Source organism: Anguilla rostrata, chromosome 13 (assembly GCF_018555375.3).
Source record: "Anguilla rostrata isolate EN2019 chromosome 13, ASM1855537v3, whole genome shotgun sequence".
Taxonomy (NCBI): Eukaryota; Metazoa; Chordata; class Actinopteri; order Anguilliformes; family Anguillidae; genus Anguilla; species Anguilla rostrata.
In genome coordinates this window covers 29677808-29694246 of record NC_057945.1, presented here as the reverse complement: position 1 = coordinate 29694246, position 16439 = coordinate 29677808, and the positions used below count along the sequence as shown (strand labels likewise).

At 40.0% G+C, this 16439-nt stretch overlaps 1 long non-coding RNA gene across 2 annotated transcripts in view; it reads left to right on the top strand.

The window, feature by feature from the left end:
• Nucleotides 1-15399, top strand: part of LOC135237882 (uncharacterized) — a 40501-nt gene extending 25102 nt beyond the window's left edge. For both annotated transcript variants that reach the window (XR_010324954.1, XR_010324955.1), the window contains exon 3: nt 15220-15399. This is a non-coding gene — a long non-coding RNA (uncharacterized LOC135237882). The remainder of the gene's footprint in view (nt 1-15219) is intronic.
• Nucleotides 15400-16439: the final 1040 nt, after the last annotated feature.

The following is a 16439-nucleotide window of genomic DNA, read 5'->3' as shown; positions in this document are numbered from 1 at the left end:
AGTTGATTTTGAATGAATATTTAATAGTTTTTTTCCTTAGTTTTTGCCTGATGTTAGTTTACCAACAACCCCCTCTGAATCGTATGTTATATAGGGACACAGTGCTTTGATGTGAAATGACTTGCTTCAATAGGAACTCTACTCTACCTTCTAGACAGCTTGCAGGTGAAGCAGGATATGTGACCTTGATAAATTTGCGTCACCATAATGATATTTTTAAATCCCTGTCCAGGTCCAATGTCCGTCCCTAATACTAACATCCACTAACTTCTGCTGACACCTACATTGGTGAGGATTACAAGTTGTGGCATTTCCTTTAGGAACTGAAAAGTCATTTTCCATACCATTCTACACATCAAGTGTATGCTAATATGATGACACTCCAATTAAACATAAGCTCTGATATATGCCATTCCCCGTTGGTTATGGGCCCTTGCATTTTCATGTATGGTATGTTTGATTTTTCAAAGGTCTCTAGCTTCTGAAAAGAAACCTGACCTGCCCTCAAACACCTCCTTATCTCCCTTCCCTTTGTTGTGCCCTGTGCTGCTGCAGACTCGGAATTCACTTTCTAAACTCCTGTGACATCACTACCCGGGCCAAATGGCCTTGTCTGAACCACTTTATCAAAAGGAACTGCTTTATCTGATGTAGTATACTGTTCATGAGGGTTCGTGCAGTATTGCTGGATATAGCACTAGTTAAATTTCATTTCTGCAAACCAGGAAAGCTGTCACGGCAGTTTGTAGGAAAACTTAACACGTAAATACATGTTTAAAATATATTTTTCTATACATTTTAAACATTAAATCAAATTTTTCAAATCAGTTATGCTGTAATGCATGTGTCTCAAATAAAAGGAAATGAATAAAAAAATAATATGCAAATCATTGTGCAGTGGACCTTTAAGAAGCTGGTTAAAAATGAACCGTCTGGAATCTTTGTGTGTGCTTGCTGCCTACCAAAGAGAATTTCCTTGTAAGTTCCGCATAAAAATAACCAAACATTTATTAATGGAGTTAAGGAATCATTATAGGTAGTGTGTGTATGTGTGCATATACATGTGATGTGTTCCTGGGTCGAGGCAGAAACGTGATGTCATGAATGCTTTTTTGATTGTGAAGTTAAGCCACACATGGCGGCCTCCACGGCTTACCTGCAGTGGAGTACAGACAACATTGTGCTTTTTGAAATGCAATTGATATTGCTCTCCATCAATCACATTGACAACTACGAGAAAACCTAATGCCACTGCCCTGGTGGTGAAAACAGATATGTGGGTGGAGGTGTAAAAGTAGGTGTACTACAACACACTTTTATTGTAGATTTCCACCAAATCCAAAGCATATGGAATTTGAGTTTAAATAAAAATAAAAAAATTGAAAAAAACTGGGTGGTGCAGAGAGTGGATAGTTAAATTCTGTTTGTTTACCATGGCATTCTAGGCAGCTCTGTAATTTTTGCCCACAGGCAACAGTCACCTTCCTTGATTAAAAGCTTAATGTAAAAACATATTAGGAATATGTGCAGTGGAAGTATGAGTGCCAGGAGGCTTACTGCTGGAATTTACTGTTTGTTTTGTGTGTGTGTGTGTGTGTGTGTGTGTGAGGGAGACAGAGAGAGAGAGAGAGAGAGAGAGAGAGAGAGAGAAATGTTGACGAAAATGAGGCAATGGAAAGTTCACCGGCAGGTAAAGCTATGAGAGCAACCTGTGCTGTCTGAGTGCCGGGAGTCAAGCAGAGAATTTGTTGAAAGACACTACGATACCCAAGAACTGTGGAACAGATAAAACAACATTGTTTAAATAAAGGGATCCCGCATTGCTGAACAAGCACAATTGTCATTACTCATTAATTGGCATTCCAGGAGCAGCCATGCAAGGGGTGTGCTTTGAGGATTGCTTCAAAATCACCTGACTGCTTACATTTGCTCATTTTATTTTTTTACAGAATAAATTTATTACGTCATCTTATTTATTGTTAGCTTTAATGCATATATTGTTGTGTACTCACAGTAATTGAATGTTATTGATTCATTGTTTTTTTGCACTTTCTACAAATGAAAAGCAGGCATCAGTCTGACCTTGAGCTGGTGAAATATTCATTTTGTTCCCTGGTACAAGTTCTGCATTCTGCAATACCCTCAGCTAGCAACACTGACTCCTGCTGGGGAGAAGTGTTAGAGGAGGCTGTGAATACTGTTGGCTGCTCCTCCTATAAAATCTGTTGTAATCATAGTGCTCACAATGTCCCAGACTCTCTTAAAGTATGTCTATTAAATGACACTGTAACATTGTGACACACAACATGTGTCTCTGCTAGATTAACATGTAATGCCTGAGCCCTCTACAATTGAAAAGTCACTCTTTATGTCACCCTTTATGCTATTTGCAAGCATATAGAATTTTGCAGAACATTGTAAAATGTACATTTTAGCACATTTTCCAAGTCCAGTGTTCCTGAATGATTTTATATGAAATGTTATATTTATGGTTGTGGTTTCATATTTCTCGTTTTGGTGCTGGAAATGGTAATGCCAGTCAATGGGACCTTTCAGCTGAGATATTGGAATATTGTTTATGCATGACTAGACATGGTAAAGCGTAGAAAAGAGTCTTCAGCATTCAGAAATGGTTAATAGTTCTGATACTGTGGCGATAATGTCATTGAGCCATGCAGCTTCGATCCTGATGTATTCTGTCAATAATTGTGATTAGTCTGTGAAGTTTCAAAGAGCCACTGACTGTTCTGTTATTAGCTGTGAGTTATAACCCATAATTAAACCCAACTTGAATTAAACCTGTGTTGTGGATGGAAAGTTGAGAGTTTAATAACACATCGCCATGAGGTAAGTGATGGGGAAGATGTTGATGAAGACATCATAATTTTAGGAGAGTGAGGGGCAGTGGGTGCACCTGATGTCAACGGTGAGGTGAAGAGAAATGACAGAGACCAGGTGTTGAGCTTCCTGAACACACACGTTAAAAACACTGCTGAGTAGCTGTCACCCTCCCTCTTATTACCCCTAAATGCTTTCTTTCCTCTACAAATGCACACATTTGCATTAGAGTTCCATAATTTCACTTTTTTCCACTCCCCTCCCTTAACATCACTAAAGTGGATTTAGGTTGCTGTTGTGTTTGCATTTGATGAATAGTGTGTATTCTAGGTTCAAGTTAAATTTTGCATGTTGTTCAGGGAAGATCAAGGATGTCCTCGTAGTCATATTGTGCTGTTTTATAGTGTTGCTGGAAGCGTCGGTTTGAATATTCCTGCTGTAATTTGACCCTCTGTCCAAGCTCATTTCAGTAAATTCATTTTGAATTATTTCAGTTTGGTGGCCATTTTCCATACAATGGGTTTGACAGTTTTCCATGTTTCTTCGTATGGGTATATCTTCCATTTGTCTACACTATCTCTTATCTATCGGTCACTGTGCTACCAGCAGGCTCAGGAAAGTGGCAGCTCTTTCATCACCTCCTCGCAGGAAACAGGAGGAGGGTCTGGGCTTCACAGTAGCCCGGCCAAGCGGTGATCTATTGTTAACTTGGTCCCTGATTGATGGCGACTGGTTTGTAATTTTCCTGTTGCCCTGGCAGATAGCAGTGGTGAAGAAATAATTAAATACATGTTTTCCTAAGGGAACATCTTCAGCTAGTCTGAAAAGAGAGACAGGATCAGAAAAGGGGTTGGGTCGACTTGGCTATGCTCATATCTCAATTATTGGGAGTTGTAAGATGTATTGTGGGGTTGACCACCTTTTTTTCTACAAAGCTTATTGTGCTCTTGCAGTGTCACGCCCAGCATGCAGAACATTGTTTGCTGCCCCTGGTACTGCCTCAGAAGCACAAACTCATGGTCTGTTGCACATCTGGGAGGCATGAGCTCAGTTTTGCAAAGAATTCTCAATGTAAGTCTGAAGGCATCTGCCAAATAACTAAATAGTCATTTTACGTTTATAACCTTTCCTTACAAAGACAGCAAAAGGATAAGCCCTCAAGATTCTGTGTAAATCCCAAGGTAACTTTTGAGTATTAATTCTTAATTCACCTGTGTATTACTGCGTATTAGATGAATCCCCAGGGAATTATCATGGCTTCCAGCCTGAACATACATTTTGGTCCAAATCAAATTATAGCATTCAAGAGAATATTTAACTTTCACTATCCAGATGGATAATTATAGTTGGTGGGAACAAACATGCTCTTTCAAGGTAAAAAAGTAATGCCCTCAGATGAATATAAATCCCTGGATAGTTCCAGTTGGCATGGTTTTAACCAAGTCCCAGAACTTGGCAATACTGTAAGAAATCAATATGTTCTCCCCCAAGAGCCTGAGATAATTTGAGCTAAACCAGTAATTCAATTGGTGTTATTAGGCATCCAACAGTCACTGAGTAAAAGGTGAACCGCTTTTATTTTGGCGGGGTATGAGTATGTTTTTTTTTTTCTCCAGACCTGCCCTGTCTGGTGTGGAGGCCCAGGTGGGTGGCTCCATCAAAAAATGATGATCCATGAGCAGCTGAACGGCCTGTTCTTGTCTTAGAATACTCTTCTGTTCTCATGTTGAAATCTGGGCCTGTGTGGCTGCTGGCAGGGGTTCAGGACAGGTAACCCCCCCCCCCCCCCCTTTACCCTCTTACCCCTGTCAGGATCTCCTGATGCCTGTGGTGTAGGTCCAGGACAGGTAATGCATGGGCTCAGCCAGACTCGGCGGTGGGAAAGGGAAAGCCATGTGCGGCTGTGTGGCATGCCTTAGGGAGAATGACAAAAGTAGATATTGTTCTGCTGGAGCCTGTGTATCTCCTTTCATCTGATATGCCACGGCTACATTTAAGACAGTTTGAGACCGAGGCTTATGTGGATTGTGTTACAGACTTCATCTGGTGACTTGAATTCGCACTCCTAACCTTTTGATTCCACTTCCACATTCAGTATATTATTCATAAAACTGAGTCAGGGAGGCGTCTTTCGGTTATGCTGTGTTTACAACAAGTATCTTTTATGCTAAATAGGTCAACTTTCTTAAAGGAGGGTGGGGAGAGGGGTGATAATAATGATAAATAACATATTCCCAGATAATATCAACCAAGTATTAAATATTTTAAAGGGGAAATAAAAGATAATGTGGAGATAAGGATTTGGAAAGCATCTAAGAGTCATTACAATAGAAACCACAAAAGATGCACAAAAAGCCCTTTGAACAGAGATCAGTTTTGGTGAAAATATTTGATTTCATGTTGCGGGTTCGCGTCTTGAGGATGTCAGGCTCAAAGGTGGGATGTGATCTCATTACAAAGCTGGAGTCGGCGCCCTTGTTTTCAGAGGAAACATCACAGGGGTGACAGGTATCTTACTACTAGTGTTACAGCACACTGCCAGATTAACCTCTCTCTTAAGAGTTCATCCTTGCCTACATTAGACCCCGCGCTGTCTGCTACGCACAGTCTTGGACAAGAAAGTGACTTTGACTTCCTGTGCAAATCTGACTAAAACTATTATAATTATATGTGTGATATAAGCTAAGTTATTATTTTTCTGGCTTTCTATCTTTCTCTCTATCTATCTGTTGTTGTTGTTACTTGGTGAGCTCTTATTTAAACCTGTGTATAACTTGGGCTTTTCCGCTTCATCTCTCTCGCAGCTGGCATCTGGTGTCTAAAATAATACCTGGCCTTCTGTATTGCTCAACCAAATTTTACACTTCCACTCAGATGAAGCAATACAACATAAATTGACTGAATTACTGTCAAGTCTGGCAAGCTGACGCTCTTAAAGCAATAAAAGGACTGTTGATACAGTATCTGCTGGCAGGGCATTGGTAGTGTATTCCTGACAGGTTGTGCTCGCACCCAGGCCTCTTTCATACCTTACAGAACCATTCTCAGGTGAGGAGTATGCTGGTAGCATACAATACCCTATTAATGGTTAATTATAGATATATCTAGCCATTGACCTGTGTGGAAAAGTTAATGGCTTAGCTTTTCTTTGAATGTGCCTTGCAGCAAATATGGAAGTACTTTGTATGCAGAATACAGCATGAACAAGAAATTCTTTTTTTTTTTTTTAAACACACAAACACAAATTGCCATTGAAATAATGAATATCTCAATCTGTTATTTGTGAGTGTGAATCTCTTGTTGCTGTCAGGAGTAGTATTGGGCTTGCACAAAAACCAGTTTGATTATGACAAAAAAATATATCATATGTCTGTGGAAAGTTCTCATTTTTTCCGTGGTTGCACACATTCCTCTTGCCTTTGGTTGCAGAGGCATTCCATTAGAAAGGATTTGTGTTGTCAGAGATCTAATTGCCCTATCTTCTTGTTCTGCTACTTTCTCATTCCGGACGTATTTTTCCCACACAAACAGCTCCACAGGTATTTTTCTTATTTATTGCATCTAATAAAGGAGGTGAGATATTTCGAAAATGTAACGATGAAGGCGGGTCTCTACAGACAGGTAACTGAAGGTAGCCGTGACAGAGAGTGTAAAAACGGGAGGGTCTGTAAATGGAGCATTGTCAGTCGCTGTGCATGTTAGTTCACATAGTTCCTCAGAGCCTCTTGCAGATATGCAAGAGCCTCGAGGGTCTGAAGTCATTTTTCATGTAAAGACAGTAAACCTGCCCGACTGGCTTTCGCTGGATTGTGAAAGCACTCCAAAGTGTGCACATAGTCCTCCAGGTTTCATAGACACAAAAATCAGGTGTCTTCTATGTTTTAAACTAACTGTGCACTCATGACTATGTATGTGGTGTATTACATGCAAATGATCCAGGCTGGGAATCAGTATATGGATTTTCTATCAGTTATATCGGTACTGTAGGTACATAATGCATTTTCTGAGTACAAGCCAGGGTAACAGCTTTTACTGCAAATGTTAATTCTAGTGTTTCAAACTAATTCCCTTCTGAAAAAACTATAGGACAGCACGCAGGGCCCAATATTTCAGTATATGTTAACCAGGGGCCAAACACACCTTTCCATTTTCAAACTCATAAAAGTGGGCTAAGTACAGGCAAACTGCCATTAGAATCACAAGAGTGGCTTTATTTGCAGTGTGCTGTGTTGAGTGGTTGATTAACTTGAGATGGGGACTTCAGTGTGATTCTCATTTGGAAATGGCAATGATTTATTGTTGCTTTAGAAAAACAAAATGCAGTTTTTCAGATTGAAAAATTTTGTTAATACAGGATGCCAAGACAATGATGGACATTAATAACAAAGAATGGTGTGTAAATTTGTACACAGCAACCCATTGATAACCGTTGGTCCATTTGGTTCAGGCAAATGCAAGTATTTAAACCCCTGTATGTGATGTAGGACATCAAAAAGAAACCCGTTTCTGAGATACAGTAAATAAATCAGCAAGTTGAAAACTATATGCCTGCTTGACTACAATTATCATTTAGACACAGGAGGGTTGGTAGAGTGGTGATTGGTAGAGCTGCATTAAAATTCTCAAATTATACCATTAAATTTTGTACAATCTGACTCAGCTCCTGTTTGTATGTCTTTTGTTGCATCTCACAACTGTGAATGAAAACATGATAGAGAGGAGTAAACCAATCCAAACCATATCTTTGACCCATGTCTTTGCTCTCTTCACCCCCTGGTCAATTCAAGTTCATTCTGGATGGTATTCATTAAGCTAACCTGGGAAACATAGAGGCACATTTGTTTAGATGCAGAATTGTTTGTATGATATCTTATACTGTATATAATCTACATATCAACAATTTTTTTCTGTGATAGCTGATGTATCCATTGTTGTTGGGAAAACATTAATGGAGGTTAAGGTTTCCATCAGTAATGAAGATGTTATAGCACTGGACAATGGACATTAATGTGGACATTAATCCTAATTTAGGGCATGATATTGCTGCTCTTATTTTGTTCAACATGACTTTTTCCACAGAAAATAATACATCTGAATACGGTACATGGTTTTGCATATTGTGTAACATCATGTGTATTTATATGAACGATAGGGCCTCTTGGACTAAAGACAACCCTAAGTAAAAAGATTTATTAATATGCTGTCAGAATCCCAGGAGCTGCATATTTGTTGTGGGGTTTTAAGCTTTATGTTGTTCTACTGCATGTTTCATTTTCATCACATATTTCTTTTTCTTTTTTTTCTACCAAACATGCCACCTTAAAGATCATGTTTCATCCCATGGTACACTGGCACTCTCACAAGGAAACATTCTTTTAAAAATTGTCTTCATTTTTATCCACTTCCGTTAACGCTCACATTGGTATTAATGCATTGCAGTTACCATTTGTGTTGACCGTAAAAATGTGCACAGAATACTTAAGTGTATTCTGTTGGTCATGGTGTCATCATTTGTAAGGCCATGCTGTTTATAATGATATAGCTGGCTGTGGTTAGTGCAGGTAGGGTCTCAAATAGATGGCTTTTGCACTGGCCAGTGTGTTGTGCTGTTAGTTAAGGAGGGAGGATCTCAGGTATCCATACTGTGCAGGCTTTTACCTCACCTGTTGACTGACAGACTTTACCTGCCGGGAAGTTCAAGTTAGACCTATTAGTCTTTCAACATTGAGGTAGAGCTTCAGAGGGTATATACAGAACGGTACTTTTGTAAGGCTGTGTGTTGACTGTTGTGCTTAATTAAGATATCTTTGTCTGTTAGCAAACATTCAAGGCCTGGACAGTTTTTCCCCCTGAAATCAGAAAAGGAAAAACAAGGACTGTCATTTGCTCTGTTGTTCAAATTAGGGATCTAAGGTCATTTTTAGATGATCAAATTTGTGGCAGAAGTCGAATAGTACAGTGGTTAACTGGTTGAGATGCAATAGGAAAGCAATAGGTTCATGCATTCATACACTTCTATGAAGTGCAGTGCATTATTGCCAAGAAGAATCACAACCTTTTCATACAGTCTTTTAAGCATTACAAAATGTGATAAAATATTGGAAGTTACTGCTACATTCATGTATGTGGGTGCTTGACATTGACATTGATGGTGGTTGATATATGCTAACCCCTTTACTGTGAAGTGCTTTAAGATCATGATGGACAGAATAAAATGCTATTTATTTTATGTTTACTGTACATTTATAAAAACATATTTAGAAAGCATTCATTGATGAACTATCACTCCGGTCCTTATTTAAAGGCATATTCTATTGCTTTTTACCAGAAGGGATAGTAAAAGTTGCGGGAGTATTCCAGGTAATTATTGAAATGCTTTTTGTGTCATCAGCCAAGATTTAGAACTCTTTCCACACCTTTCTATATTTGGACTGATGTGCGTTGATGAGTGCATAGTTTTCCATTTAGAATTTTCCATTTCTTAATTGCTTACAGCGCCTATTTGAGCATTCTCTGGCAGTATACATTTTTTTTTGTTTGATTGCACCCTGAATGATGGGATTGTCAGACGCTCAGCCAAACTCGACTCCACACACATACATGTTCATGAGTTTGGAATGTCTCCACTGACATCCTGCACATATATCATGATATTCGCCATCGCTGAAAACTAAATACAGTCTGTACAAAGAAGGATATTACTGAGTAGGAATTCCCCTGGGGATAGAAGGGTTTTCTTGTAAACCTAGCTGCAGCATTTAGGACACAGTGCAAGTACCTATCACAAAAGAGCTATTTTCTGGGGGGTAATATTTATCTGTCTTTAGCCCTAGGAAGTAATCTTATCACCTCATGTTAATTTTTGAAAAACCTCTATCTCCTGTTGAAATAGAAGGTAAAACTACTTAAGAGTAGGATTTTGTGGGAAAAGCGCTGCCTTTGAGTGTTCTTCAGTGTTTCACTGTCGAGGAGATCATGATCCAAGACATTGTTGGATTCAAAGATTACCTCTGGGTATGTTGTACAGACATACACATGCTCATACACACACACACACACACACACACACACGCACACACACACAGACACACACACACACACACACACACACACACTGTACTGTACCCCCATACTTCCCCCTGAGCATACCTCGTTATTCATAGTCAGATACCTGGAAGGGCCCAAAACAAAGATGGGTTTATTCTAATCATAGAGCTCATTCCTCTTAAACATTTTGTGCAAGAGATAATGCTTGAATACAACTCACTGAAAAAAAATGGTCTCATCGCTACTTAATCTCAGTCTTTAATGGACCGGTAAGAACTGCCAACTATTTAAAGTGATAGCTCATGCATTCTTTCAGACAGTACATAATCTAGCCAGCGAGGTTGGTCATAAATTGCGTTTGGTAGCACATATAAACTAAGTATGTAGAGATTCTTAACGCCCATTCTCAATAGAGAAAGAAAGTGTAAGAAAGTCACAGGCAAACTGTTTTCAGAGGCCCAATCTGTATTTCAGACGTTGATTGATGGACATTGTACCTAGTCTTTTATAGTTCTTTGATAATAATGTGACTGCTTGCCATGTTCTGTATACATTCTGGAATGCAAACTTCATTTTTGTCAATCACCTCGTCTAACTCAAATTTCATCCTGCTGAATTAACTTCACTTCATCGTCTTATTGTAATTTTTTTGTCTGCTTTCGCTTGATATTTTATTCATTCTTCCCAGCACTCCCTTGCACAACACTAGTCTTCATTTCCCATATTTCCCTGAGTCTCTAACTGGCTGATGCTTGTCCTTTGCTGTCTTTATTGCCTTTTGATCTCTGCTCCCTGCTGATGGGCTGTAAAGCCACTGTCTGCCCTTAGGACCTTGCAGTTACTCATCTTTTTCCTGACCTTCTACCCTTTATTTCCTCTCTCATCACAAATCTTTATTCTAGTATGTTTTCCACAGCCAAACTAGCTAATAAACAACTCTATTCTGACAAAAGAAAAACGACCTAAACTTCATCCTTCAAACTTCCATAGTCACAGTCTTGTCTCTCTAACTTCCGATTCCTTCAAAATCCTCGGAACCAGCATATCTCTCTTTCTCTCTCCTTCCCAAAGTCACTCAACAGAAACTTCCGCTCCTGGAAGCCGGTTCTCTTTTCTCTGTTTCCACAGCTTCTCCTTCCTGCCTGAGTTCTTTTGGCTCTCTTGGCTGGTTTTGTTTGTACATACTTACCTAATTCTTAATCTGACATTTTCTGGTCTGCTCTGGAACCCGGCACTGTTCCTGCCCACCTTTCCTCTTTAAATTCCTCGCTGACTCATACAGTATGGTTCATCAGAATTAGTAGACCAGGAAACCCTGGATGATTGTGTGGGACCAAAGTTCAGGGTAGTGATTTAGTGACTTCAATAATTATTTAAATAAATGTTTATCTACGTAGTCAGAATCATAAAGTCAGATTTTTTAATTTAACAAGACGATCGAGTAGGTAATGGAAATGAACTTTCATAGAAGCATTCACAAGTTCAATGTGGAGAAAATTTCAACAATATTTAAATGTCAGTTTCACATTGACCTTTCTGACTGGGTCATGCTTCAAAGCTACATTTGAAGCTGTTTTGGGTCACTAGAACACTGTGCAAAGGCTCTTTGAGTGCCATGTGTGAGGTATGGGCAGGTGAGGGGAGGGTGTCGACAAGAGTATGTGCGGCCAGAGCAGGTGCTAGCAAGCATTCAGAAACATGCAACACCCCTGGACTGGAGCAGACCCATGCCCATGCCCTAGAGCCAGTCGACTTGCCTGAAGCCCAAAGCCCACACACACACACACACACACACACACACATATCTTCTGATGATACTTCTGTTGTTAAAGGAAAAGAAAAATACAATGAGGTATTGTTTCCTACTGTGTGTACACAAATTCCCCTGATCTACTACCAGGAACACATACCTTGTCAAGGATTAGGGGCTCTTTATCCCAACAGATCAAATCTCTAGCCTGTCTGAGCTTCGTTCTGCTAGGTTCTGTTTTATCCTTTGATTTAAAAAACAGAGCTCAATTCCTGGATATATTTGGTCAGACTAAAAAAAGGTTTTGCAATTTTGCAATTCTGTAAGAACGTGTTTGACCACAATTAAAAGGGAAGGCACTGTTTTTTGGTATCTGTCTAAATGGGAACTATCCCTGCCTCTAGAGGGCGACTGCTCCCCTTCTTTCAGCCTGGCTACTCTCTGTGCACCCCACTCCCCCCTCCACACTACGCTCCCCTTAAATGTAGTCATTAGTAGCATGGAGATCCCAGCTTGTGCATGTAGTGAAACAAACTCATCATTATCATCACCAACTGATGTAAACTTCACCTTGGTAAAAGTAGCTCAGAATACTCCATAGGATGTATAATAAAGGATTAAGTAGGCCGGTGTTTCTCTTTCTACTACACTGTTCAATGCTAATTTGACAAACACCTCTAATATGCCCGTGATCAGCACCTTTGTTGTACGTATGCAGTGTGTGTGTTTTTGTGTGTATCTATGTGTCGACATGCATACATGCATACATCTTTGTGCTTGTGCTCACTCGTGGGCCTTAATTTGTGATTCAAATCCCACAGCTACTGCTAAGGGAAACAAAAATAAATAAATCAGAATCAAAAGACACGCATATACAGAGTTTTTTGTTTGTTTATATCTCTATCTGACTCCAGTGCTTTAATCCTCACTCACGTTTTGATGAATGACTTACCAAGTGAAATCAATAAAGTGTGTCTGGATGATTTATCTGCTGTGATGTGGCAGATTCTACCTGTCCAGTACCAAGCGGTGCTGGCACCAGCACCTGATGACAGGGCCCCAGGAGCCAAACGGAGCCAAGGGGAGCCGAAATCAGTTAATCCCAGGATGTTGGCATATTTCTTTGACACTAGGAAACAAGACTAATGAATGCTGAGTTTGGCCCGCCAGCCATTTCTGCATGAATTACTGTCTGTGCAACATGAGATGTGTGAATCCAGTTAGCCCGGGAAACAGGAAAATGAGTTAAAGCTGAAAACCTCCCTGACACACCTTAATGTTAAGACAACAACAACAAAAAAGCAAGATCTGCATTGGCTTGCTGAATTAATGGTTGTCCGTTCGTGAGAGAGGATTTCAAGCAAGCAATTATTTCAAAAGTCATTCTGACTGGTTATTCAGGGTAATTGAGACACAGTAAATACTGATGGTAGTTATCAATTATGATTTGTTTAAAAATAAATGCAATGGGCCTCATTCAAGAAACATGTATGATCACATTTGATCATAAACTGCGTGTAAGAATGTTTCCAAGAATGTGTGTGGCACAATTTGTGTTAATTTGACATATTTAAATCGTAATATCATATTTAGAATATGTAAATAAAAGGAAATCCTTACATTCAAATATTATCGTATTCTTCATTTAACTCGCTCATTATGTTATATTTATGGTCATTATAGGTCCAAACATTAAATATTATGTCCTAAAGCAGCAGTTCCATTAGTTCATTCTACAACACTGCCAATATGTGGTCATATAATGGTGATTCTGTAACTAAACTTTTAAATAATTTTTCAAGCATGGTCAATATTTTCTCATTTAAATTTGGTGTCTGGGACCAACTCTGATTCAACATCATGTATCTCTGTATTTTGATGTGCAAAGGCATGTGTTCTATAAACAAATAAACACAGAAAACTGCTTGAGTCTAATCAACTTTACATGACCTCCATGTTGTAATGGTAACTGCATGCCAAATTATAATTGAAAGCGAAATAGAAAATTTCTGTCATTACCCCCAACTGTATTAGCACATACAGTCTATATTAATGACAACATTTATGCCTTCAATGTGTACCTTTTAAATTTTGGCTGAAACTCACTGGTGTCTTAACTTGTCTCTCACATGATTTTGAAGGGTTGCCACCTGTAGCAAGCTTCCACCTGCTGTGTGCAAGAACAATGCCACTGAAGTCCTCTTCAAAATTTTCCCAGAAAATTAATGTCATGCTTGTTCTTGCATAAATTCTTTTATTTTTTTTCTAGTTCTGTTCTGTTTTTTCTTTTTTTTGCATAAGAAGTGCTTGCAGTTATTAAAAGGTTCTTATTCCCTCTCACAAGGATACTAGTCAGATGGAGGCAAATGCCTGTACAGTGTATGCTTTCTTGTTGCCAGAAGGGCTGCTCTCAGTGTGTTCACTTGCTGTGTGAGCTGATTGGCAGGGAAGGGCAGTAGCAAGGGCTTACCTCTAGAGGGACTATAAAAATGCCAGTGAAGTAGTCTCTGCCATTGAAAAGCCTGCTCAGGTCTTGTAATCTCATTAAGAATAGCAATATTTGAGAATGCTTCAAGTTAGCTACAAATTCACATAGTCTAGTACATAGTCTTGAAATTATATTTGTCATAAATTTACCACATTAACGTACGTATATTCTACTACAGCCACCAAACATTATTTTTCAGTTTTATTTCATAGTAAATGGCAAAGCATGAAGCCCCCTGCCAAAATGCAGAGGGGTAGTGCTGCTTACTGGATGCTCTTGTTCATTAAGAGAGACTCTTGCTGTTGTGGCATGAACAGGGTTTGTAGAAACTTAATTAGTAGATTGTATGGTCTGACTCTGCTCATGGCAGAGAGGAACCAGGGATTTTCTAGGACATGGATGTTTGGACCTGGCACCAATTAAAGCTGAAATCAATCAGACCTCCCACGCTCCCTGTGAGCGCAAATAGAAAAAAAAGCTCCTCTCCTGCTTGGCAGCCAGGAGGACGTGCCAAGTGCCACAGCCAATGCTGTGAGGTTACCACACATTTACACGTCTTAATGCAAGTTCTGCACTGCAAAGGAGGCAGTTAGAATGTGATAGCTGAATGCTGTGAACTATAAAAAAGATGGATGGAGCTCTCCTTAATCTTTTCTGAGCTGTATTGAGCCTTAATAACTGTCATTCCTTCTTGGCCATGGTGTTGAGCTATGTTATTAATGCAATGTCTCCACATCTCTTTCAAATCTTTATGCTCACCAACTTATTCCTGTGAAAGCAGCACTTTGATAATGACATTGCGAACTGCGAACAACTGTTAATTAGATAGATAAATATGCCAGAGAAAGATTTACCATGTTAGATAACATGCAAAATGCAATCTGAGTGTATTTCACAGTGGACTGTTGGTCACTGTGGCAGGATATCGCTTGGTGGGAGACTGTAAGAACTGAGTTTGATCAGCCTGTTCTGTGCGTAGTGAGATCACTCAGGAGCACTCGCACGGAGCTGCTCTGGCTGTCTTTAAGCAGCATCCTGTGTTTCGCCATGGATGGAGCCAATGTCAACAGAGTTTTGACCTCCACATCAACTGCAGGTTGGCGACGGAGCAGCGGTCCTGCCCGGGGGGCAACAGCTGCAGGAAGTGTGTAGCAGTGGAGGAGGAGGAGGAGGAGAAAAGGGATGAAGGAGAGCAAGAAAGCTTTGGGAAAGAAACCATCGCTTGCGTTACAGGCATTTTGTGTAAAACCATTAAAGGCATTTACCGTAAACCCAAGCCTCAGTGAATGCATTTTTTGTTGATCAATATTTTGCTTTTATTTCATTCCAGTTATATTTATTTATGGTTCTGTAATTATTTCAGTTGAAAAAATACTTTGATGAGGGGAGCAAATTGATTCAAAATTTATCAATTTTTTCACTAACCCATAGAAAGGCTTTTGGTGTTTAAAATTATTTGTGACATTCATAATTACCAGATTTTGTCAATGTGGTTTCTCATGAGGCCTTTGTATTTAAACCCACAGTCCGGCCAAAATGAAATGGAACAACTCATCAGTACACTATGGCAAAAATGGTTTGCATATGTTTTGCCATAGTTCGTCAAAATAACTCTGGGGTTTCACAGACGCCTATAGAAATCCTTTCAAAAGTTTGCGTTTGCTTCAGCAGTTCACGGAGCATTTCTCTGAGAGATAATCACTGACGGAGGGAGGTGGCGGACAGCGAGCATCAGTGGGAGGTGGGCTTATTATGGATTCCGCAGCATTGGGTAACCTTCTCCAAGAGCAGGTCACCGTGGCTGGCTGCTTGCCATTGGGAACACTGAGAGTCTGAAAGGGATGGAGGGAGAGAGCCTTGCGCGGCTCTCTCACAAACACAACGGCTTAAGGAGGCCTCCCGTCTCACACACACTCGAGCCGCTCTCTCGTACCTCTGCGCTAGAACCCCTCCTCAAACTCTGTCACTTTGACCTAATCCTGTTTTCTGTGCAGCTGTGGGGGAAAGTCACCTTTAGTTTTTATCACATTTTAATGCAAACAAGCCCGGAAGGGCACTTGTGTGCCGCTCTGGATCCCTGACAGTCTCCCTGAATGGGAGCCGCTGTAGCCAGGGAGAAAAATGTGACAGCAAGCTTTATCTCTGTTCCCCCCACAGAACAATCTCAAAATTATTGCCTCTTTCAAGAGGTATTCTCCTTCTGGGGGCCTAACCCAACACACAGCGCTGCTTAGCATCTCCACAGCATTGTGAGCGAGCTCCTGGTCCAAAGATAGAGTTTCAGGGCCCCATTGTCTGGGGCTAACATTGGTTTTT